The 23,060-nt window shown below is 37.2% G+C and overlaps 1 pseudogene; it reads left to right on the forward strand.

Annotated features, from left to right (window-relative positions):
- Nucleotides 1–21,017: 21,017 nt before the first annotated feature.
- LOC113311776 lies at nucleotides 21,018–22,762 on the forward strand (annotated as a pseudogene).
- Nucleotides 22,763–23,060: the final 298 nt, after the last annotated feature.

The following is a 23,060-nucleotide window of genomic DNA, read 5'->3' on the forward strand; positions in this document are numbered from 1 at the left end:
AAAACCCAATTTCTGAATCTGCTTCATCATCTCTATTGTTCTTGCTATTACAGCATCAACTCCAGACTGCATCTTCATAGCAGCAGCAGAACAATCAAACCCATTTCTGAATTTCATCTCAACTCCACCAGAAACCCATCTTCTTATACTTCAAGCTACTCCACTCAAAACCCATCTGCTCTTCTTCTTCACTCGAAGCCATATGTCAATTCGCTTCAATTAAAGCAAAACCCCAATTTCTAATCTTAGATTCAATTACTCCTCTCTCTCGATTCAACAGCAGTATCACACAAGTCTAAGCCCATCAATTCTCCTTGTTTGTTCATCAATAGACAGATCCATAGCAGCAGGAACGAACTCTTCTCAGATTCAAATCAAAACCCTTCTTCTCAAATCCTCTTCTCTTGGCTGTCTGCAACTCAACCTAGCCTCATACCCATGAAAATCATCAGCTTCCTCAATTTCCACTCTCGACTGCATCTCAATTTCTTTGTATCCCGATCAAATCTCTAGAAGCAGCTGTTCTCTCTTGGTTTCGGTAGCAACTGTTGTTATCTCTCAATTTCAGGTGAATGAGAGGAAAGTAAAATGACAAGAGAAGAAAATATCTTCTCGATTGGACGTAGGGTTGGGATTTGGGTGCTAACACCACACCCATGATAGCAGATAGGGGCCATCCCAAAGTGACATCCCCTTAACTTCAGTTGGGCCTGTCTTTAGTGCTTCTATAGAACTGGTCGACCCTTAACCTTGGCCCAACTTCCTTTAGTACTCGCTTGTGAATTGATCTTTGTGCCCTTTACGCTCCAAATAGATAGTTTCTCCATCTTTTGCTCCAAATGACTCCAAAGTACCTAAACACTCAAAAGCAAACATAAGACACATAATTTACAAGAAAACTCGCAAAGAAAGCATAAACAATAAATAGATATTACGGTGTTTTACAACACCTATCAAATCCCCCCATACTTAGACTTTGCTAGTCCTCGAGAAAATCAAACAAAACAAATACTAAACTACATACAACTCTGTGTCGCCGAGGATACGGTTACTCTTAGCATGAATAACAGGCCTTTGAACCCCTAGGTGTCCCTAGTGGACGAGTTATAGTCTCGTGAAGGTATACAAGAGGTATACCTACAAAACCTTTACTTCCAAAATTCCAACTACCTGTGAAAAATCTATGAATGACACTAAACATCTTGTACTTGGCATACTATCAATGATTACAGGAGGAAGTACCCACTTTAAAATCCAATTCATGAATTAGTAATATAGCTTTATTCAGAAAGTTGAACACAACCACAATACTCGGAATCGAATCAACCACAATCACATGAAAATATTAAGAAGATGGATATATAACGTAGATGGTGGATGGATGTTGACTAAGGTGAATGGTGTTTCCCATATCTGTCTGAAGGTAACTGCCAAAACAAACCTAAAAATCCTATTGGATTGAGCTACTAGTCTGAATACTAATATCAACACGACTGGCATATACATGGGAACCAGTCGACAAACTTAATTCTAGATCAATTCACTGGCATATACAAGGGAACCAGTAATCGATTTTATTCAACACAATAATAATTTATTTATTTTCTTTTTTTCAATTTTTTTTCATTGACATCATGATTGGATCTTGTGGATCCAAGCGCATGTTTCTTGTCAGCAGATTAGATGATAGTTCCCTTGGATCCTGCACTCCACTCTTGCTTAGGCGACGGAGACAGGGAGAACACACACATATTGCTTTATCCAAGTGTCATATTTATTCCTTTTGGTCAATTTGTCGGTCTCTTTTTTTTTCTTTTTTTTTTTTGTAACTCAATCACTCTATTTCATCCTAGCAGTGTTAACAATTTGATGTTCGTGCCCCACCAATTCACTTAGAGAAACAATAGATAAATATGGAAAAATAAAAATAGAACGTGATATGGTGACGACTCCAAGATATGGTGACAACTAACATGTTATTTTATATTTTGTTCGTTTTCATATGAATAGACTCTACTAATGGGTTCCTCAACTCCTACAACCACGATGTTTCCATTAGTATAAGGCACAAGTTTCTAGACTCAGGAGTTTATCATCTTTTTAGTTTTTCTACTTTTTTTTTATAAACAAAAGGGAAAACTAACAAGTCTAAAAACTCTGTATGAGAACACTCCCCCACACTTAAACTTTACATTGTCCTCAATGTAAAATTTAGTCATTCAAAGTAAAGTTCAAGATGGGAAATTCACAACATGATATATATACACAATAAGAAAATAAAATGCATAATAAAAACTGATACTCCAACTCATAGCTATTTCTGAACAATAGAGGATAAACACTAAACAAGCTATTTAGTTGGCATCTAATCCCAACTCAGCCAATATATATACCTCATCGTCAAGAAAAAATTCCATCTACTTAGAAAAGCTAGTGTTTATTCTAAATTGTTCAAAAATCTCTAAAAATTGGAGTTATGACATGCAAATATCCAAAATAAGAAAAATAAAGATAAAAGACTTGAGAATTAAAAAGATAGAGATAGATACACAAAACCAGTGGTTTGCCTCCCATTTAGCGCTTGGTTTAAAGTCGTCAGCCCGACTTGCAAGACGGATTCTTCATACACCAATAATCGAAAAAGTTGGGATCCATCCATAGCACCTGTTTTGCAAACACTAGCTTCGCACACATATTAGTAATATAAAACAGAAACGAAGCTATTAACCGATAAAAGTTTCCCCCACACTTATTCTTGTCCACACTTGGAAGTTGGTAAAGAATATAGAATTCAGGAACTTCCACGGTTTCTTGTTCCAAAACTTACATAGTATGAGAATCAAGTATCTCTAAAGGCGGAAATCGAGAAACAAAGTCATTCAACAATATTCTCGAAGCACATACATTCAAACCAATAAGAGGTAAAAGGAGAATAAACAATATGCAAAGGGTTAAACAAACCTATTGGTAGGACTTGAAAGAGTACCTACGACTATGTCTAACTGCAAGTGCACAGTGTCACAATGTAACACAGGGCAAGCACAGGTCGATCCACGGGGACAAGGTGGGTGTAGATTTGAAACTATGGTTTTGACTATAACTGATTCGAAACAAGAGTAGCACAAAAGGGGGTTTTGTTTTATCGATACGACGAAGATGATGGTAGTAACAAAGATAACAAAAACGAAAGCAAAAGTAATCTAACAAGCAGATAAATATGATGCTAGGGAAGTCGAATCCACCTCTTAACCACACCAATTCAATTCAATCTCAATAATGTTCTAGTCCCTTATAATGGATACCGGTGGTATTCCGCCTATCCAGGGAATTTTCAGGAGGATAGTTTAGTGTCACTAAGATGATTCCTAACCCTAGTATTAGATTCCCTCTCACAAGACAAACTAACCGCAGATCAATCACTTATATAATTAAACAACCCTGATATGGATATTCTAATCGCAACTAAGGTATTTCTCCAAAGTACTAACTGTCTTTTCAGGGTACAACTAGTCAAAGGATCGAACAACAATCAATTAAGCATGATTTGTAGCACAATCAACATAGTGTTACTCTAACTACAATGGATACATGGCATACACTGTGAGAGCAAAATGCTGAAGGCTCAGATTATATTTATCCAAAACATTATAGCACAACAAGAACAATATCAATACGCGAACCAAATGTAGCAATGGATTAATGGTTTCATCTAAACCCTAACTATGAAATTAGAACATCATGGAGATAATGAAATCAAACATGAACTGCTACTTGGTGCACCAGCTAATCCGGGCATCTAGGGTTGAGCTCTGGCTAACCCGGGAATACCCACACACACACAATACCATGTTCTATTTATACCCAAAATTAGGGTTCTTAACAGTTTCCCCCAAAATTCCCAAATTAGGGTTTACATTGAAAATTAAAATTAAAGCTCACCCGTCTATGCTTTTGTTGTCTCCCCCTCGACCCCATCTCTCTTCTGCGTCTCTGATGCTCTTCCTCTGCTCCTATTGTTCCCTACTGATTCCCTACATCTGTTTTACAAACTCCACACCCTAGGGTTTCACGAGATGTGAAATGGGAAAAATATCTGGCCTAGAGAGATGGTGGTGTTGTCGGGTGAAGAGATGGTGGTGGCAGTGATAGAACTGGTGGTGGTGATGGAGGTGACGGCTGCAGTGGCAGGGAATGGTGGTGGAGCAGTTCTCTGCAATTTTGGGAAGATGGAGTTTGGGGAGAAGAGAGAAGAGATCGATGGATTTTGGATTGGGGAGTGTTTGGTTGGGAAGAGGGTATTTGGTTGCTAGGGTGTGAGGCGGGGACATCAAGTTTTGATGATTGGTGATGAGAAGATGTTGGATGAAAAGATGAGGGAATGATCCAACGGCGCGATGGAAATGGGTGTGGAGCGACCGATAGATGTGAGATACATCAAAATTGACGGAGAAGATCGGGGTTAGGTGCTATGATGTTAGACAAGGACTTCAGAGTTCGATGTACTCTGATGAAGCGACCGTTAGATGATGGAATGGATCCAATCTGACGGCTGAAGGGAAAAACGGGTTTGGGTTTGGATTTTAGGCTATGGAGATGGGTGTGGGTTTAGGAAATAGGTTTGGGCTTAGACAATCTTGATCCCACTTCTTCTTTAAGAACAATTTCTTCCTTTTTAATCCCATTTTCATCTTTGATTCTTCCATACCACATTCTCCACTTCTTTTCTGCTAGAGTTTCCGTCGGATTTCTCCCGTGTCATTGCTCTTTTCGCTCCGCAACTCATCTAGACTTTATTTGGTACCTAAAAATGCAAAATTAAGTAAAAAATAAAATATTTATCCTTGAGGAGAGTAAAATACAGAATTCATTACAAAAGGGGAAATTATGGTATGCAAAAAGGGATAAGTGCCAATAAAATGATGATAAATAATGCAATATTTGACACCCATCACCTATCACAATCTCTTGTATTACGGAATCCTCTTCATCCTTGAAAAACTCAAGTGAATTATTCACCTCTTGTATATCATGGTCCTCTATCAAACTTTGCAACCATTCTTCGTCTGTCTTTGCCTCAACTAAAATCTCGGCATCAACATCTGCATTACAATCATTATCAATCTCAATTGGGTCTTCCACAATATTGGTCATAACGGTATCATTCTCAACATACTCCTCTTTGTTGTAAGGTACATACTCCACTGCGGATTCAAGTCTCACCATAAGGAAATTTTTTAGAACACTCATTGCATCATCCTCAAGCTCTACCTTTTGAATAGGTTCTTGATCGTTATAAAGATCAATGCTCAAGTAAGTGATAATATTTTTTGATGATGTTGTAGTAATGAGGTTCAAACTCTCGGACTTGTAAAGATTAAATTTAAAGATTTAATAAAATTATATAAAAAAATATTAACAAAGTGGGAGAGAGGTATGAGAAAATAACCAAGAAACTGATTCCACTATTACACATGAATTAATGATGGTAAATAATCCAAAACTCTAATTATCTTTTAAGTCCTTTATATCTTAAGTCACTAATAATCAAGCAAATTCTCAAACATCAATTGTCATAGATTATCTAAACAAAGCATAACCTATCTAATTGAATCACAACTGATTAGGAAAATTACGCAAACAATTTAAAACTCTGCAAAAGCAGTGATTGAGTGAATTGTAATTAAATATCAGAGAAAATAAAATAGTTGCCAATTATTCATGCGTAAATAGCTTCCTCATTGCCTTGGTTGTGGGAGAATTAGCCGCTCATCATGTTGGAAACACGCTCAAAAATCATTATTATTGCTCAAAGGGTGTTTACAAATGATGAAAATTGAGAAATAATTCAAAACCAGGTTTGTAACAATTATATTTGTTACAAAACAGATAACTACGACCCACAGTATGTGTCACTGATACTGTTGCTCTAAGACCCACGACTCTGTGTCGCAAACGCTGACAAATAAGTCTGCCTCTGATGTACGACCCACGACTGTGAGTCGTTTTACTGTTGGAAAACGACGGTCTTGGATGGTCCGTTCTTCGTGTTCTTCATGTTCATCAGCAGCAGCAGCAGAAACCAAGTTTGGGAAAACTCGAATTTCTCCTTCTCTAGCTCTTCTCAGCCCCCCAGACTCTCGACACCCCTTCTCTATGACCCCATCCACCTATTTATACTCCTTAGACTCATTTAATCACGCCATGATTCTCAATATTCTTCATTGAACTCGGGCAGTAAAGAAAATATTTTGGGAATATTTTCTTCCCTGATTTTAGCTTCTCACGTGTTTCTACAGCTGCAAAATCTCCTCATTTATCTTTTTCAAGGTCCAAAGTGTTGACAGTGAATAAAAATATTTTCCCGCCAATATTCAGTTCAAACGAAGGGGATGAAGGTGCCCCTTAACCAGATGCTTGGATGCCAATAACAAATGGGTGATGTGGACAAATTTGGGCTACATATAGCCCTGGGTGCTGAGACGAATTTGGGATACACATAACCATGGGTGCCTCTTATCCAAATCTGGGATCCGTATAGAAAATGTTCTCCGGAGGTGTCCCGAGCAACTTTTCGAGCCGAATTTTCCAACAATGTTTATTTCCAAAAAATATCTTTAAACACACAAAACACCATAATAAGTACGAAATCGAGTACTAACAATATGAAACATTGAGGACAAATTAGACACATAAATGCGTCTATCAAATACCCCCAAACTTATTATTTGCTAGTCCTCGAGCAAAACTAATTATAAGAAAATAAAACCGAGTTAATCTCGGGAGGGTTTACCAGAGGTGTAACCACAAAACCATGACTTCTACTTGGTCACAAGTATCCAAAGAGCTATGAGGACATACATATTCTCAACCTATATCCAAGTAACTAGAATGCTAGAGAAATTAAAGGTGTCAGCTCTAAAGCTGACTAAAGAAAAGGGGAGACACTTCCGCAACACTGCTAGATAAAGAGATATCCACTACACAGCTAGATAAACATTGTAAGATGCGTCCGCTGCTTTACAGCTAGATAAGATTAGGAGAGAGATAAAGATGAGAGGGACATCTGCTACACAGCTGGACTAATTACGTGTGATGAGTTAAACTAGTGCTAGAAAGATCTTATGCCATATTGAAAGCGGACTAACAAAGCAACCAAATGTATCTTTCTTCGACTCTCTCATAGTGCTCAGTAGAAACAACTTCTTCTTCGGTCTTCAACTGTTGATGATAAACTATCGAACCTCATAGAACCTTGACAATTAACTCTTCTCTTCGATTTCTTCCTTGACTTATAAATATCTACTTCCCTTTGGCCTTATTGAACAAAACGTAACGATGATTTTTTTTCATTTTTTTTTCTTTCATTGTTTTTTTCTTTCATTGTTTTTTTTTTTTTGAAACAAAAATTACAAGACAACAATTTACATGGCCATGAGAGAAGGACTTTCAAAACATGGATCTTCGCAACTTGTGATGTCTTGGTATCATGGATTCTAACAACTTATATCATTTGCTCTTATAACTTCAACTTTGATTTTTGAATTATTCTTTTCTATTATTGCTTCTAAACCTAAAACGTCTTCAACTTTCTTCATAGATTTTGATGTCGCTCCGCTTGTTGATGATGATAAGTTTCTACTGAGAGAGAGTCGCAATCCAGTAACTAAGACTACATTGTGAGGTTGCTTTGTCTTTCTGGCGTTTCCTGACCTACTTGCCTTTCCATCATGTATGGTTAGGTCCATCACGGTTACCCTCTAAAAGGAACAAGTTCTGTCCTGAATTTCAAGGATCTCAATGTCTTTTTCTCTAATGTCTCAAAAGGTTGTTATCCCCAGCATTCCAATTTCTATATTTTCGGTGAGAAACAATATGTAAACTTAGCTAACTGGATACCATGTGACACTAGAAGTTTCAAAAGTGCAACTAAAAAGTTCTTCCCCACCCCCAAACTTAAATCTAACATTGTCCTCAATGTTCTAAAGATAAAATTAAAAGCATGAACAAGGAGAAACTGTTACCACTTGAAGAAAAAGAGTTAACGAAAGATATTACCATGTTGCATGAGCATGGGTTACCTCCCAAGCAGTGCTAAGTTTAAAGTCTTCACCTAGACTTAGGAAAGGATTAGTCAACTCGAACCGTATAACAGTAGCCGGAATAACTGTGGGTCTTCAAAACCAAATAGAAATGACCAAAGGAAACTGCTGTAAACCAAGAAAATGAACAAGACTAGCATACCCTTACCTAGTTTCCTGATTAAGACAACTACATCTGATTGTGGTTCAGAATCAGGTTCTATAAAAGGGTCTAAATATATTTATTTAGGCTGCAACTCCTCAAAAGTGAGATCCGAATTATTAGGTCCTAGAGTCTGTAAAAACTCAAATAAAAATTTAGAAGCACATAATAATAACCTAAATAATTGAGGATCCTCTAAGTCAATCAGGTTTGACTTACAAAATTGACCACAGTGAGGGTAGTAGTCATTCTTAAGAAAATGTGTTGATTCTAATTTCCTAAAGCATTTAGGTTTAGTCTCACAACTAAATATTCGACACATTTGAAAATCAAAAGTTCCCACAATTGGAAGAAAAGTTTTTGGTGGGAAAAAAAAGTCAATCTTGGTATCATAACCTGAGTTAACCACATCAACCAGAGGATGGGTTTCTAACATCTGAGCTTCTTTCTGGACATCATTAGGTTCGGGAAAAAGTGTATGAAGATAATCTTGTAGGATGGTTGAGGTACAAATGTCAAGTCCTACAGAAGGGTACTTTCTAAGAGTTAAAGCACACGGAAAATGATAATCACCCCCAAACTTAGAGTTTTCTGTGTCTCTAGAAAGACTAGTCACAACTTCCCTAATTTCTAGGTCATCAGATTCCTGAAAATGGTCAATTGCTTATTCTAAGTCTGGTTCATCCTCACTCATCTCTACGAGTTTATCATCTTCTAAGACTAGTGTTTCTAAATCGCTAGATTCTAAAACAGTATTCTCAAGGTAAACTCTTTCCTCTAAATCATTATCGGCTTTGTAAACAGGAAATACTACATCGTCTAAAACGGGGGTATCTCTAGTCAAATCCTCATCCTTTTGAATAGGTGAATAATTATTAAAATTATTTGGATTTGAACTAGAAATAGTATTATCATTAAAGAGCTCATTGGGAGTAACAGATTCCTCATCAGTATGCCTATATATATTTCAGATTCTTCGTCAATACTATCCTCATCATAGTCCTCATTATAATAACATGAAAAAGGTCGAACCTCATCAAAACAAGTAGTGTTACCAATTCTAACCTCGTCATTTTGATTATGTGAATAAAAATTATCCTTATTTTCGAGGGTGGTATTGGGAAAACTACACTGGAAATTAAGACTATCCTGAGCAAGTTTTTCCACAATCCTATTTGTACTCTCAGTAAATTGCTTGAGGGTCTCTTCTAGAGATATCTTAGTTGACCGCTCTACAGACTCTTCTGGGAGAAGAATATTATAAGTCTCTTTCATAAATAACTTCCGTGTTGACTCATTGAAACTCTTGAGAGACTCTTCTAGAGAAATAGAAGGATTGTATTGCTCGTATGACCTGTGGGTATATAGATAGTAATTGGTCTCACAATGGTATGGACCATAACCTTCAAAAGTTTCGCGTTCCCAATCATTATTCACACTATGGTCATAAAAAGGATAATTTCCAAGCTGCTCAGTCAGATACTCATTGTATTGGCTATTATAATACCAGTTCGACATCCTAACCGCAAGGGAATTCTACAAAATCACAAACAAGGATGACTCGACCAAATAAAACCTATAAAATCTAGCAAACAACAAGCATGATGGCTCCACTTAGATTGTTTCTAGACCAGCTTCTAATCTTTCGAAAAGAAATTCGTTACAATCTGAGCAAACCTCTCTGGAATGAATCCGAGTTTAAGTAAGTTGAATTGAGACGAGGGAAGCTGCGAGGAGCTTTGAAACCCAAGGTTTCACCGGTATTATAAGGCGGCGTATTCACGCATTCAACTCGCAGAAACCATCATGAACTTCAAAGTATGCTCAAAAGAGTAACCAATATTTTTCGAACGACTTTCCTATTAAGCTTGTTACCCTATAGGTCTCGTTCTAGTCAAAATTTTAAGCTTAGGTTCGCGTTTGGTTTCGTTTTGCTAAGGCGGGCAAGAAGGAAACGGTGATGAAATCCGAGTCCTTATCTTAATTTGGCCAGGCCTTGCCCTTTACTAGGAAATTAAAACAACCGTATTCAAATCCTCAGCATATATTCACCTTAAGGCATATAATAAACCCGCTGACAGGGGATTCGCGGGTATTTCGAAAGCTTACCTACCGTACCAGACGGGCGCAGAGCCGTTGAAGTCGACTTGGGCCACGACTCTTGTGTCATGTGCGAACCCGAGGGGCCGAGACGATATTGTAATCGTCGTCCTTCCCTGCAAACAGTTTTATATTTAATGTACCCTTCCTTAGGGTTTAAAAAAAATAATTGTCCAAGTCTAAAGTCCAAATAAAGTACAAAAGAAAAGAAATAAAAATAATAATTACAAAAAAATGGAAGGTCTCTAAAAAAAAAATCTCTCTTTTTTATTTTATTTTTCTTTCGCTCTTTTTTTTTTTTGCTTTGTCTTTTTTGCTTCTCTTTTGGCTTTAAGCTTTGATTCCAAGTCTTTAGTATCCAACTTCAAAACTTTAATACAAAGACACACCCAAAGAAACGTAAAAAGAACAAATGAAATAATAAAAAAAAACCTAAAAATTCTACCTAAGCACAAATCTGCGTCAGCGGCGCCAAAATGATAATATTTTTTGATGATGTTGTAGTAATGAGTTTCATACTATCGGACTTGTGAATATTAAATTTAAAGATTTAATAAAATTATATACAAAAATATTAACAAAGTGGGCGAGAGGTATGAGAAAATAACCAAGACACTGATTCCACTATTACACATGAATTAATGATAGTAAATAATCCAAAGCTCTAATTATCTTTTAAGTCCTTTATATCTTAACTCACTAATAATCAAGCAAATTCTCAAACATCAATTGTCATAGATTATCTAAACAAAGCATAACCTATCTAATTGAATCACAACTGATTAGGAAAATTACGCAAATAATTTAAAACTCTGCAAAAGCAGTGATTGAGTGAATTATAATTAAATATTAGAGAAAATAAAATATTTACCAATTATTCATGCGTAAATAGCTTCCTCATTGCCTTGGTTGTGGGAGAATTAGCCGCTCATCATGTTGGAAACACGCTCGAAAATCATTATTATTGCTCAAAGGGTGTTTACAAATGATGAAAATGGAGAAATAATTCAAAACCGGGTTTGTAACAATTATATTTGTTACAAACCAGAGAACTATGACCCACAGTATGTGTCACTGATGTTGTTGCTCTAAGACCCACGGTTCTGTGTCGCAAACGCTGACAAATAAGTTTGCCTCTGATGTACGATCCACGGATGTGAGTCGTTGTTACTGTTGGAAAACGACGGTCTTGGATGGTCAGTTCTTCGTGTTCTTCATGTTCATCAGCAGCAGCAGCAGGAGAAACCGAGTTTGGGAAAAATCGAATTTCTGCGTCTCTGGATCTTCTCAGCCCCCCAGACTCTCGACACCCCTTCTCTATGATCCCATCCACCTATTTATACTCCTTAGACTCATTTAATCACGCCATCATTCTCAATATTCTTCATTGAACTCAAGCAGTAAAAAAAATATTTTGGGAATATTTTCTTCCCTGATTTAGCTTCTCACGCGTTTCTACAGCTGCAAAATCTCCTCATTTATCTTTTTCAAGGTCCAAAGTGTTGCGAGAGTCATCATACATGAGCAGAACACGTTTAAATTCTCCAAAACTCATGTAATCCCGTGAACTGTCCCTCTCATGCACGTGCTGCCCTGATTTCTTCTCACGGATTTTTCAGCCAAATTTGATAGACCAAAACACTTGTGATAGCTTTGTATATGTCCCAGGAACAACCCATAAATTTTAAGCCATTTAGTCTCCCTATAACACCTCCAAATCCTTGATTGAAATCTTACATTGAATAAAAATATTTTCCCGCCAATATTCAGTTCAAACGAAGGGGATGAAGATGCCCCTTAACCAGCTACTTGGGTGCCAATAACAAATGGGTGTTGTGGAAAAATTTTGGCTACATATAGCCCTGGGTGCTGAAGATGAATTTGGGCTACACATAACCATGGGTGCCCCTTATACAAATTTGGGATCCGTATAGCAAATGTTCTCCGGAGGTGTCTCGAGCAACTTTTCGAGCCGAATTTTCCAACAATGTTTATTTCCAAAAAATACATATAAACACACAAAACACCATAATAAGTACGAAATCGAGTACTAACAATATGAAACATTGAGGACAAATTAGACACATAAATGCGTCTATCAAATAGAAATTGGGGTTTTGCTGTAATTGAAGCGAATTGACATATGGGTTCGAGTCAAGAAGAAGAGCAGCTGGGTTTTGAATGGAGCAGCTTGAAGTAAGAGAAGATGGGTTTCCGGTGGAGTTGAGATGAAATTCAGAAATGGGTTTGATTGTTCTGCTGCTGCTATGAAGATGCAGTCTGGAGTTAATGTTATAATAGCAAGAACAATAGAGATGATGAAGCAGATTCAGAAATTGGGTTTTGTGTTGGTTTCTACAGTGAGTTGAGAATTGAGAAATCAGTTAAAAAGAACAAGATTTTGTGTTCTGTTGCACAGGGAGTGATGAGAATGAGTGAAACAACAAATGTATGTTAGGAAATTGTTGCAGGGAAAGAAGAATGGCCTGAACTCGGCCTGAGAAATGCCAGAAAACAAACGAAACTCTGCCTGAATTTCTTACAGGCGAGTCAACTCAGCGATGACCGACCCAGCCGAGTAAGCCAACGCAGCCTGACTTAGATCAACTGATTCATTGGCTGAATCTCTCCTCCCTTGACTCTCTTGACTAATGGTTGACCATATTGACCGTTATATTTAACAGAACCTTTACGGAATATTCCGTCTCTGAGGAGATTCTCAGGCAACGGGACCAGCATTTTCAGGGGACCGGCGACCAATTTGGACGAATTTGGCAGAGATTTACACATGGGCTTGGTGGACCACTTGGAGATGGGTTTTGAGAAGACCTAATATTCGAAAGAGTATCATTTTGGAATGAGAGAAACATATAAATAGAAAAGTCTTTCTCTAAACCTAGGAATCTCCATGAGGGAGGCTTCTACTTGTTTTCTAGGGTTTCACATGATAGTTCTTCTTTGCTTTCTATGATGATTTCCAAAAACACAAGTAACTAAGTTTTATTATTGGTTAAAGATGTATTTGGATTTTGCAATCAAGTTATTGATTTTATGAATTAGCTTTCTCTCAATATTATCGTTTGAATTCTACCGCGTATAATAATTGCATGATTGATGTATTGCAATATGATTGAATGTTTGTTTACTTAAGTCTAGAATTGATTGAAATCACATCCATATCTATATCTAATTTAGGGTTCATCATCGAGCGATAACCTTGAATATGAGTAGCATGATATGATTACGGTTTGTAGTGATACACTCTTGTAATCATATACAGAAAGTTACCTTTGTCCGAATTGTCATGAGAAATGTATGACAATTGCATTGATTAGCCTATTTCTTAAACTTAATGCTCCTAGGAATTGAACTTAATTAGCGCAAGGCGTTAGGTTATTATTTAGGTAGAATTCACATACGCATCTCTAATGTGTGTGTTGATGACTTAGGAAATTTACGGAGTATTCTTGCAATAAGGTATTCAAGGGATTTTGATGATAGCGAGATCAAATACGAATTCTAATCATACATTCAAAACTTGTTTGCTAATGAAGATGAAACCTTTATCAAATATTTTCTCATCTTATTGATTTGCTTGTTTATTTCTTTGTTTGCTTTTATTTTATTTTTAGTTTCATAAAAACAAAACATCCCCCCATTGTTTGCTTAAGATACCAAAACATATTGACAACCTAGACCTCTCTTTGGGAACGATCCTTTCTTACCCTTTCTATATAATATATTTTGAGTAGTAAGAAAGTGTAATTATTTTTGACGCCTACGACAACGATCAAATTTTGGCGCCGATGTCGGGGAGGCAGTGGTTGTCATTTGTTTTTGGTTTCTTATTTTTGTTTTTAGTCTTGTTTTTTTCTATTTCGTTTTTCTTATTTTCTGGTTCTTGGCATAGTTTTGAGAACTCTTTTTTCAGGTACCATTTTCTATGGACGGAGCATATTGGAAAAATGGGTACGGTTATCAACCTCAACAACATTATGACAACTATCACCCTTATGGGGAGTACAATCAAAACCAATCCTTTGGTTATGGTCAATACTCTACGTACCCTTTGAGTTATTCTCATACATATCAACCTTCTTATGGTAGGTATGTAAGTGAGCAACCACAAGGAGGGGAGAATAGTTGTGCTCCTATTCATATTTCTTCTAGTTTGGTAGATGAGATGCAACAATTTATGGACAACATGGAGTCAGTTTGTAGACAACCGAGGATGGAACCAATTTCATCGACCGAATGTGCTCATAGTATGTTTGGCTCAATTTCTGATCGTAGTTATGATCATTCACCCATTCAAAGGGAAGATAATTGGCCTAACAATACTTAAGTAAGTGATTCTACTTTTTCCTTGTAGAACGAGCTTTTCCAACAAATGGAACACTATTTTCAAAATTTGGATGGATCACTCCAAGAGCTTCAAAAAGGTGTTTCCATTTTAAGACAAGGCATTGAAGAATACAAAGAGGACATGCAAAATTCTGCGAAAGACCAATCTTTGGGAAGTGGTAGCCAATCATATGTTAACTATGATAGTGACGATGACTATGAAAGTACATCGCTTGAACCAATTTATGGTGACATCCCCGAGGAGTGTACAATGGAGTCTTTTTGCGATCAAGGTGAAGATGAAAAGGAATATGATGACACTAGTGTAGCTTACTGATAGACGCATTTATGTGTCTAATTTGTCCTCAATGTTTCATATTGTTAGTACTCGATTTCGTACTTATTATGTTGTATTGTGTGTTTATAGGTATTTTTTGGAAATAAACATTGTTAGAAAATTCGGCTCGAAAAGTTGCTCGGGACACCTCCGGAGAACATTTGCTATACGGATCCCATATTTGGATAAGGGGCACCAATGTTTATGTGTAGCCCAAATTCATCTTCAGCACCCAGGGCAATATGTAGCCCAAATTTGTCCACATCACCCATTTGTTATTGGCACCAAAGCAGCTGGTTAAGGGGCACCTTCATCCCCTTCGTTTGAACTGAATATTGGCGGGGAAATATTTTTATTCACTGTCAGATTTCAATCAAGGATTTGGAGGTGTTATAGGGAGACTAAATGGCTGAAAATTTATGGGATTGTTCCTGGGACATATACAAAGCTATTACAAGTGTTTTTGTCTATCAAATTTGGCTGAAAAATCCGTGAGAAGAAATCAGGCAGCACGTGCATGAGAGGGACAGTTCACGGGATTACATGAGTTCTGGAGAATTTAAACGTGTTCTGCTCATGTATGATGACTCTAGCAACACTATGGACCTTGAAAAAGATAAATGAGGAGATTTTTCTGCAGTAGAAACGCGTGAGAAGCTAAATCAGGGAAGAAAATATTCCCAAAATATTTTCTTTACTGCCCGAGTTCAATGAAGAATATTGAGAATCATGGCGTGATTGAATGAGTCTAAGGAGTATAAATAGGTGGATGGGATCATAGAGAAGGGGTGTAGAGAGTCTGGGGTCTGAGAAGAGCCAGAGAAGGAGAAATTTGAGTTTTCCCAAACTCGGTTTCTGCTGCTGCTGATGATGAACATGAAGAACACGAAGAACGGACCATCCAAGACCGTCGTTTTCCAACAGTAACAACGACTCACAAACGTGGGTCGTACATCAGAGGCAGACTTATTTGTCAGCTTTTGCGACACAGAGCCGTGGGTCTTAGAGCAACAGTATCAGTGACACATACTGTGAGTCGTAGTTCTCTGGTTTGTAACAAATATAATTGTTATAAACCCGGTTTTGAATTATTTCTCCATTTTCATCATTTGTAAACACCCTTTGAGCAATAATAATGATTTTCGAGCGTGTTTCCAACATGATGAGCGGCTAATTCTCCCACAACCAAGGAAATGAGGAAGCTATTTACGCATGAATAATTGGTAACTATTTTATTTTCTCTGATATTTAATTATAATTCACTCAATCACTTCTTTTGCAGAGTTTTAAATTGTTTGCGTAATTTTCCTAATCAGTTGTGATTCAATTAGATAGGCTACGCTTTGTTTAGATAATCTATGCTTAAGGGATACAATTGATGTTTGAGAATTTGCTTGATTATTAGTGGGTTAAGATATAAAGGACTTAAAAGATAATTAGAGTTTTGGATTATTTACCATCATTAATTCATATGTAATAGTGGAATCAGTGTCTTGGTTATTTTCTCATACCTCTCGCCCACTTTGTTAATATTTTTGTATATAATTTTATTAAATTTTTAAATTGAATCTTCACAAGTCCGAGAGTTTGAACCTCATTACTACAACATCAACAAAAAATATTATCACTAATCTTAGATTCAATTACTCCTCTCTCTCGATTCAACAGCAGTATCACACAAATCTAAGCCCATAAATTCTCCTTGTTTGTTCATCAATCGACAGATCCATAGCAGCAAGAACGAGCTCTTCTCAGATTCAAATCAAAACCCTTCTTCTCAAATCTTCTTCTCTCGGATGTCTGCAACTCAACCTAGCCTCATACCCATGAAAATCATCAGCTTCCTCAATTTCCACTCTCGACTGCATCTCAATTTCTTTGTATCTCGATCCAATCTCTAGCAACAGCTTTTCTCTCTTGGTTTCGGTAGCAACTGTTGTTATCTCTCAATTTCAGGTGATGAGAGGAAAGTAAAATGACAAGAGAAGAAAATATCTTCTCGATTGGACGTAGGATTGGGATTTGGGTGCTAACACCACACCCATGATAGCGGATAGGGGTCATCCCAAAGTGACATCCCCTTAACTTCAGTTGGGCCTGTATTTAATGCTTCTATAGAACTAGTCGACCCTTAACCTTGGCCCAACTGCCTTTAGTACTCGCTTGTGAATTGATCTTTGTGCCCTTTACGCTCCAAATAGGTAGTTTCTCCATCTTTTGCTCCAAATGACTCCAAAGTACCTAAACACTCAAAAGAAAACATAAGACACATAATTTACAAGAAAACTCGCAAAGAAAGCATAAAGAATAGATAGATATTATGGTGTTTTACAACACTTATCACTGCTCTTATCATATATGTAGATGATATGGTGGTGACAGGAAATGATCCAGAGGAGAGGAAATCTTTGCAAAGATACTTATCAAAGGAATTTCAAATGAAAGATCTTGGTTCATTGAAATACTTCCTTGGGATTGAAATTTCTCGATCCGATGAAGGAATTTTCTTATCACAAAGGAAATATGTTCTTGATATGCTAAAAGAAATGGGCATGTCAGCATGTCAGCCAGTCCATACACTTTTAGAAGAAAAGGTAAATCTGTGTATTGAACCTGATCAAGTTCCTGCTGATAAAAGGAGATATCAAAGAATTGTGGGGATATTGATGTATCTATCTCAAACAAGGCCAGATCTTGCTTATGCACTCAATGTTTTTAGTCAATTCATGCACAATCCAGGTGAGCAACACATGGATGCAGTTTTACGTATTTTGAGGTATTTGAAGTATGCTTCTAGAAAAGGAATTTTATTCTCTAAAAATGAAGATTATAGAAAGGTTGTGGCATATACAGGTTCTGACTATGCAGGAGAAATAGATGGCAGACATTCTACTGCAGGCTACTTTACCTTTGTGGGAGGTAACTTAGTTACTTGGAGAAGTAAGAAACAAAATATTGTTAGACGATCAAGTGCAGAGGCTGAATTCAGAGGTATCGCAGATGGCATTTGTGAAACTTTGTGGTTGAGGCTTCTCCTTAAGGATTTGGGGGTTCCTCTGAAGGATCCTATTACTTTGTATTGTGATAACAATTGCGCGTGATATTGCTCATAATACTGTTCATCATGATCGTACTAAACATGTGGAGGTTGACAGGTTCTTCATCAAAGAGAAGCTGGACAAGAACATTATTGAGCTGCCACCGGTTCGGTTTGAAGAACAACTTGCAGATATTCTCACACATGGAGTGTCAAGCAAAAAATACTTGAGTTTTCTGGACAAGTTGGGCATGTGTGATATCTATGCACCAACTTGAGGGGGAGTGTTAATATATATCCTTATTTAAGGATACTATATATTGTTTTCTAGTATATAGGATCTTTGTTTTATCGTAATATTGGGATCTATATATTCATGAGCTGTGTAACCAGAATTGATAAGATTATCATAATAAGAATTATCTTCTTCTCAATTCTATATTTGTGAAGATTCAAAATATATCTGTCGTGTTCTATTTTCGAAAGTGTCTTGTCAGTGTAGTAATAGTCTAATTTGGCATGATCGTAATGATCATACTCATCTTCGTAGAAAAGTTCTTGTCTAACCCTTTTTCTACGACGATTTACACTAAGAGAGATAGCAAAAATAAAACCTGTCTTACAGTTACGGAGGAGAGCTTTCCAAGTCGTGCATACACGTTTGGCCTATAAAGCTACATCGATTGGTAATCGAAAAAGTATGTTTTCTATGATCTATGTTGCTGATGAAGAATTCTTCTTTCATTTGCCCTTGTAAGTTTAGGGTGAGGTTTTGACTGAATAGGGAAGTCCCCAGGGTGTGTATAGAGCTGACTCGTGTAGGGTTTCTACTCTATGTTTAAAATCATGATTGTTTTCTTGGTCTTAATTCCTGCCTTCAAACAGGTTGGTGGTACTTATTCGAACCAACAGTTTTGATGGTTTAGGATCCAGGCCAAGAGTTCGGCTCTAGCTAGCGTGTTTATTTTGGCTACTGCAAAATTTAACAGTGCCGAGTTCTATTTTTATGAAACTCTATATCAGGATATTGCCACACATGCATGGTTTCTTCTAATAGTTTAATTCTTATTAAGAGTTTGAGTTTTTTTTTTTTTTTTTTAATTATTCTTTGAAGAGTGTTGAATGTCTCTGCGGCTCTGCCTATAAAAGCATACACTACTGAAAGAATCTAGAGTTCGATTAGGTTTAGGTTTACGATCAAGAGAGAGTAACCAAAGAGTCCAAGACTTGAGATACTACTAGTTGATCAACTGCTTACAGGTTTAAAGGTATTTCACGTAAACTGTTTTTTTTGCAATTTTTATATGTAATGTCCGAAAATTTGCGATTTATGTACAACTTTTAGCTGCTAACCACTCCATATAGTCTTTTCATTTCATGAAGCCTCGGACTGTCCGAAAATTTGCGATTTATGTTGAACTTTTAGCTGCTAACTACTCCATAGTCTTTGCATGATGCCTCGGACTTGCACATCTAGCTTGTCACTCTGGAACTAGAATTATTTTAAGAAATTTTACTTGCACACTAAGTCAGGTTTTTTTTTTTTTTTTTTTTTTTTTTTTTTTTTTTTTTTTTTTTTTTTTTTTTTTTTTTTTTTTGTAAACATAATCTATTAAAAGAAGCTAGGGTTTATCATAGTTACTACAAGAGTCAAGGGGAGACTACTTTACACAGATGTATCAATCCAATAAATTTTGTATGAATTTGTACAACCCCGTAAAGTAAATTGTGTGCATGGAAACTAGCTGACTTCTTAAAAAAATCACCAAAGACCTAAGTCAAAAATAGTAAAAAATTGTCCGGTGTTGTACCTGGAGAGTTAAGATTAATAAACATGCAACAAGGAGAATACTTGTGTACCAACCATGACAAAATGTATTGTGCCCGACAAGGCCATATCATTCAGATTGAGATAGCAAGGCTTCATCTTCCTTTTTTTTACCATTCTTTCAGTATTGTATGCTTTTTATTATCATCAATGTCTACAAAGTCTAGTCTTACACAAAAGGCAGTATGATACTATGACTATGTACTTGCAAAACTCGCGAGGCCTTGTCTAGTAAGTAAGTTTCTTGGTAATCAAGTTTCCTTTTAAGTCGGTGTCTCCTCTTATTATGTTATTTACAGTACCCCTTTAAAATATCTAAGAGCAACCACAATCATAAACGGGACTAAAGACCAAACGCCATACCAAAAGCTAAATTTATTTGGCATTTTCAGAGGTCAAGCGTAGTGGTGAAAGACTAAAATTTAGTCAGGCGAACAAAATAACAACGTATGAAATGGAACGGATATACAATGAGCGTACAATGGTCAGGCGTTGGTATTGTGGGCGTATGTATGGGACGAATGTATTTTGAACGCCTGGTGTTGGGCGTGAGTATTACTAACGCCTGGCAACAGACGGAAATGAAAGACTACGCCCAATCAGCAGACGGAAATGAAATACTACGCCCGATCAGCAGGCGGACTTATAGCAAACGTCTTGTTGGGGGAGTAATTATTGTATATGTTGGGCGGTGATAGTATATGCGCTTGATGTGAGGCGCTAATAATACTCTCGCCCCAATCAGGCGCTGATAATACTCTCGCCTCAATCAAGCGCCCTTTATATCACCGCCCCATCTCAAGCGCCCTTTTAATAAACGCCCCACTGTCAAGCGGCCCTTATACTTACGCTTAAACCATACGCTCATTATATCTTCGTCCCACTATACTTGGGTTTGGTCTGGGTTGACGACTAGTTTTAGTCTCAAACCCTAAAAATCCAGACCAAATATGCTTATAGTCTGTTCCACTACGCTTCCAATCCTGACCAAATTTGGGTATAGTCCCTAATTATGATCGTGATTGTGGATGCTCTAATGGATACATCTTCTTCCTAAGTCTAATATTTTTCATTTTTCATTTTTTTTTTCAGAAAATAAAAATAAAAAATCAACAATCATGATGTGGGCAATGGGAGATAACTGGGCAATGTTAGGAGCAAGTCTTGGTTCAGGAACAAGTGTTCTTGGTTCAATAATGGTTATCTTGACAATGATTTTTGAATATTTCTTCCCAAATGGTTGTGTACATAATTTCGTAGAAGAACACATAGAGCCGCGTTTAAATCGTTTTGCAGATCTTTATGTAAAAATCAGCATTGATGAATACCCTGCTTATCAACTCATTGATCAGAAAAACCAATCTTACACTTACACTGAAGCTTATATCAGTGAATTAGGAATCAACAGTGCACTGCAGCTCAAGGCGTATACTCCAAAGAACAGCAGCAAGCTTCTTTTGAGCATGGTTGATTATGAGATGAACATCCCTGATGAGTTTCATGGATCTACAGTTTGGTGGATGTTAACCAGTGCTAAAGAATTCGGAAAACCACGAAAAGACAGACAACGACAATCCGCAACGGGCTTTTACGCTTACATTTCGTAAGAAGGATCGGTGGTTGGTCAGGGAAAAATATCTGAATCATGTAATGGAGAAAGGGAAGGAAATCTATGAGCAAAACCAGCTGAGGAAGCTTTACACTAATAACGCAAGGGAACGTTGGTACAAGGAAATGACGTGGAGTCATGTAGTTTTTAATCACCCTGCAACATTTGATAATCTAGCAATGGATGCAGCAAAGAAGATGGATTTAATGGAAGATCTCAGTTCATTCAGCAAAGCGAAAGACTATTATGCAAAGATTGGTAAAGCGTGGAAACGTGGGTATCTTCTATACGGTCCGCCAGGTACCGGCAAGTCTTCGATGATTGCTGCAGTATCTAAGTTCATGAATTATGATATCTATGATCTTGAGCTAAAATCAGTCAAAGGTGGCAACAGTGAACTGCGAAAGCTCTTGCTTGATACGTCCGACAGGTCGATTATTGTGATTGAAGATATCGATTGCAACATGGCACTTACAGACAAGCGCAAGACAAAGAAGAAAACAAAGAGCAAGAAAGAAAAAACGTATAATGAAATGATGGCAGAGGCGCGTGGAGACAGGGATGTAACTCTGTCAGGGCTGCTGAATTTCGTCGATGGGTTATGGTTGAGTACTGGTGGTGAACGACTTGTCATTTTTACTACCAACCATGTCGAGAAATTGGATCCTGCACTCACTAGACGTGGTCGTATGGATAAGCATATTGAGATGGGGGTATTGTTGTTTTGATGGGTTTAAGATATTGGCTAAGAACTATTTGAACATTGATGATCACCCATCGTTTGAGACTATTCGTTGTTTGATTGATGAGACCAAGATAACTCCTGCTGATGTTGCTGAGAATTTGATGCCTAAAACTGTGAATGGAGGGGACTACTCTGAGGTTGCCTTGGGGAATTTGATTTCTGCACTTAAGAAATCAAAAGAAGAAAAACAACCAGTAGAAGAAGAAGAGGAATCAGAAGAAGATGAAGAGGATGAGGAAAAGGAAAAAGAAAAGGATGTTCGAGTCCTGGAACTCGTAGAAACTAGGATCGAGATTTGGACAACATTTTGATTTTTTATATTTTGGATTTGCCATAATTTACTACTCTAATTTCTTTCAATCTTTTTTACCTTACAGCATTATGCTAATCTTATGGCAACAGAAAACGCAGGCATTTACAGGGATGCAAAAGTTGTACTAGTTGATGCTTTTTGTTCATCTCCTGCTAGTTTCCAACAAAAAATTGCCAAACTCGTCATCTTAAATCAATACGTTGTTTAGTTATCCCGCAAGCTGCAGTTCTTCCATCCAACTTAGCTTCCCGGCAACGCTATTGACATATATTGCCAAGCTCATTATCCTGGGCTTCCTAACCTAAACCACCCGATTACCCGCGGGGTATAACTCTTTAATAAGCCTTTTCCATGTCACAGCTTACAACAATCAATTTTCCATTCCCCTTTATTAATATTGACAACAATATTAAGTTCTTTCACTGCAAGGCACATGCTAACAGCGATCAAGAAAAACTGGTCCACAGCAATCATAACAATAACAATCTAAACTGGTTCCTGGCCGC

This window comes from Papaver somniferum, chromosome 9 (assembly GCF_003573695.1).
Source record: "Papaver somniferum cultivar HN1 chromosome 9, ASM357369v1, whole genome shotgun sequence".
NCBI lineage: Eukaryota > Viridiplantae > Streptophyta > Magnoliopsida > Ranunculales > Papaveraceae > Papaver > Papaver somniferum.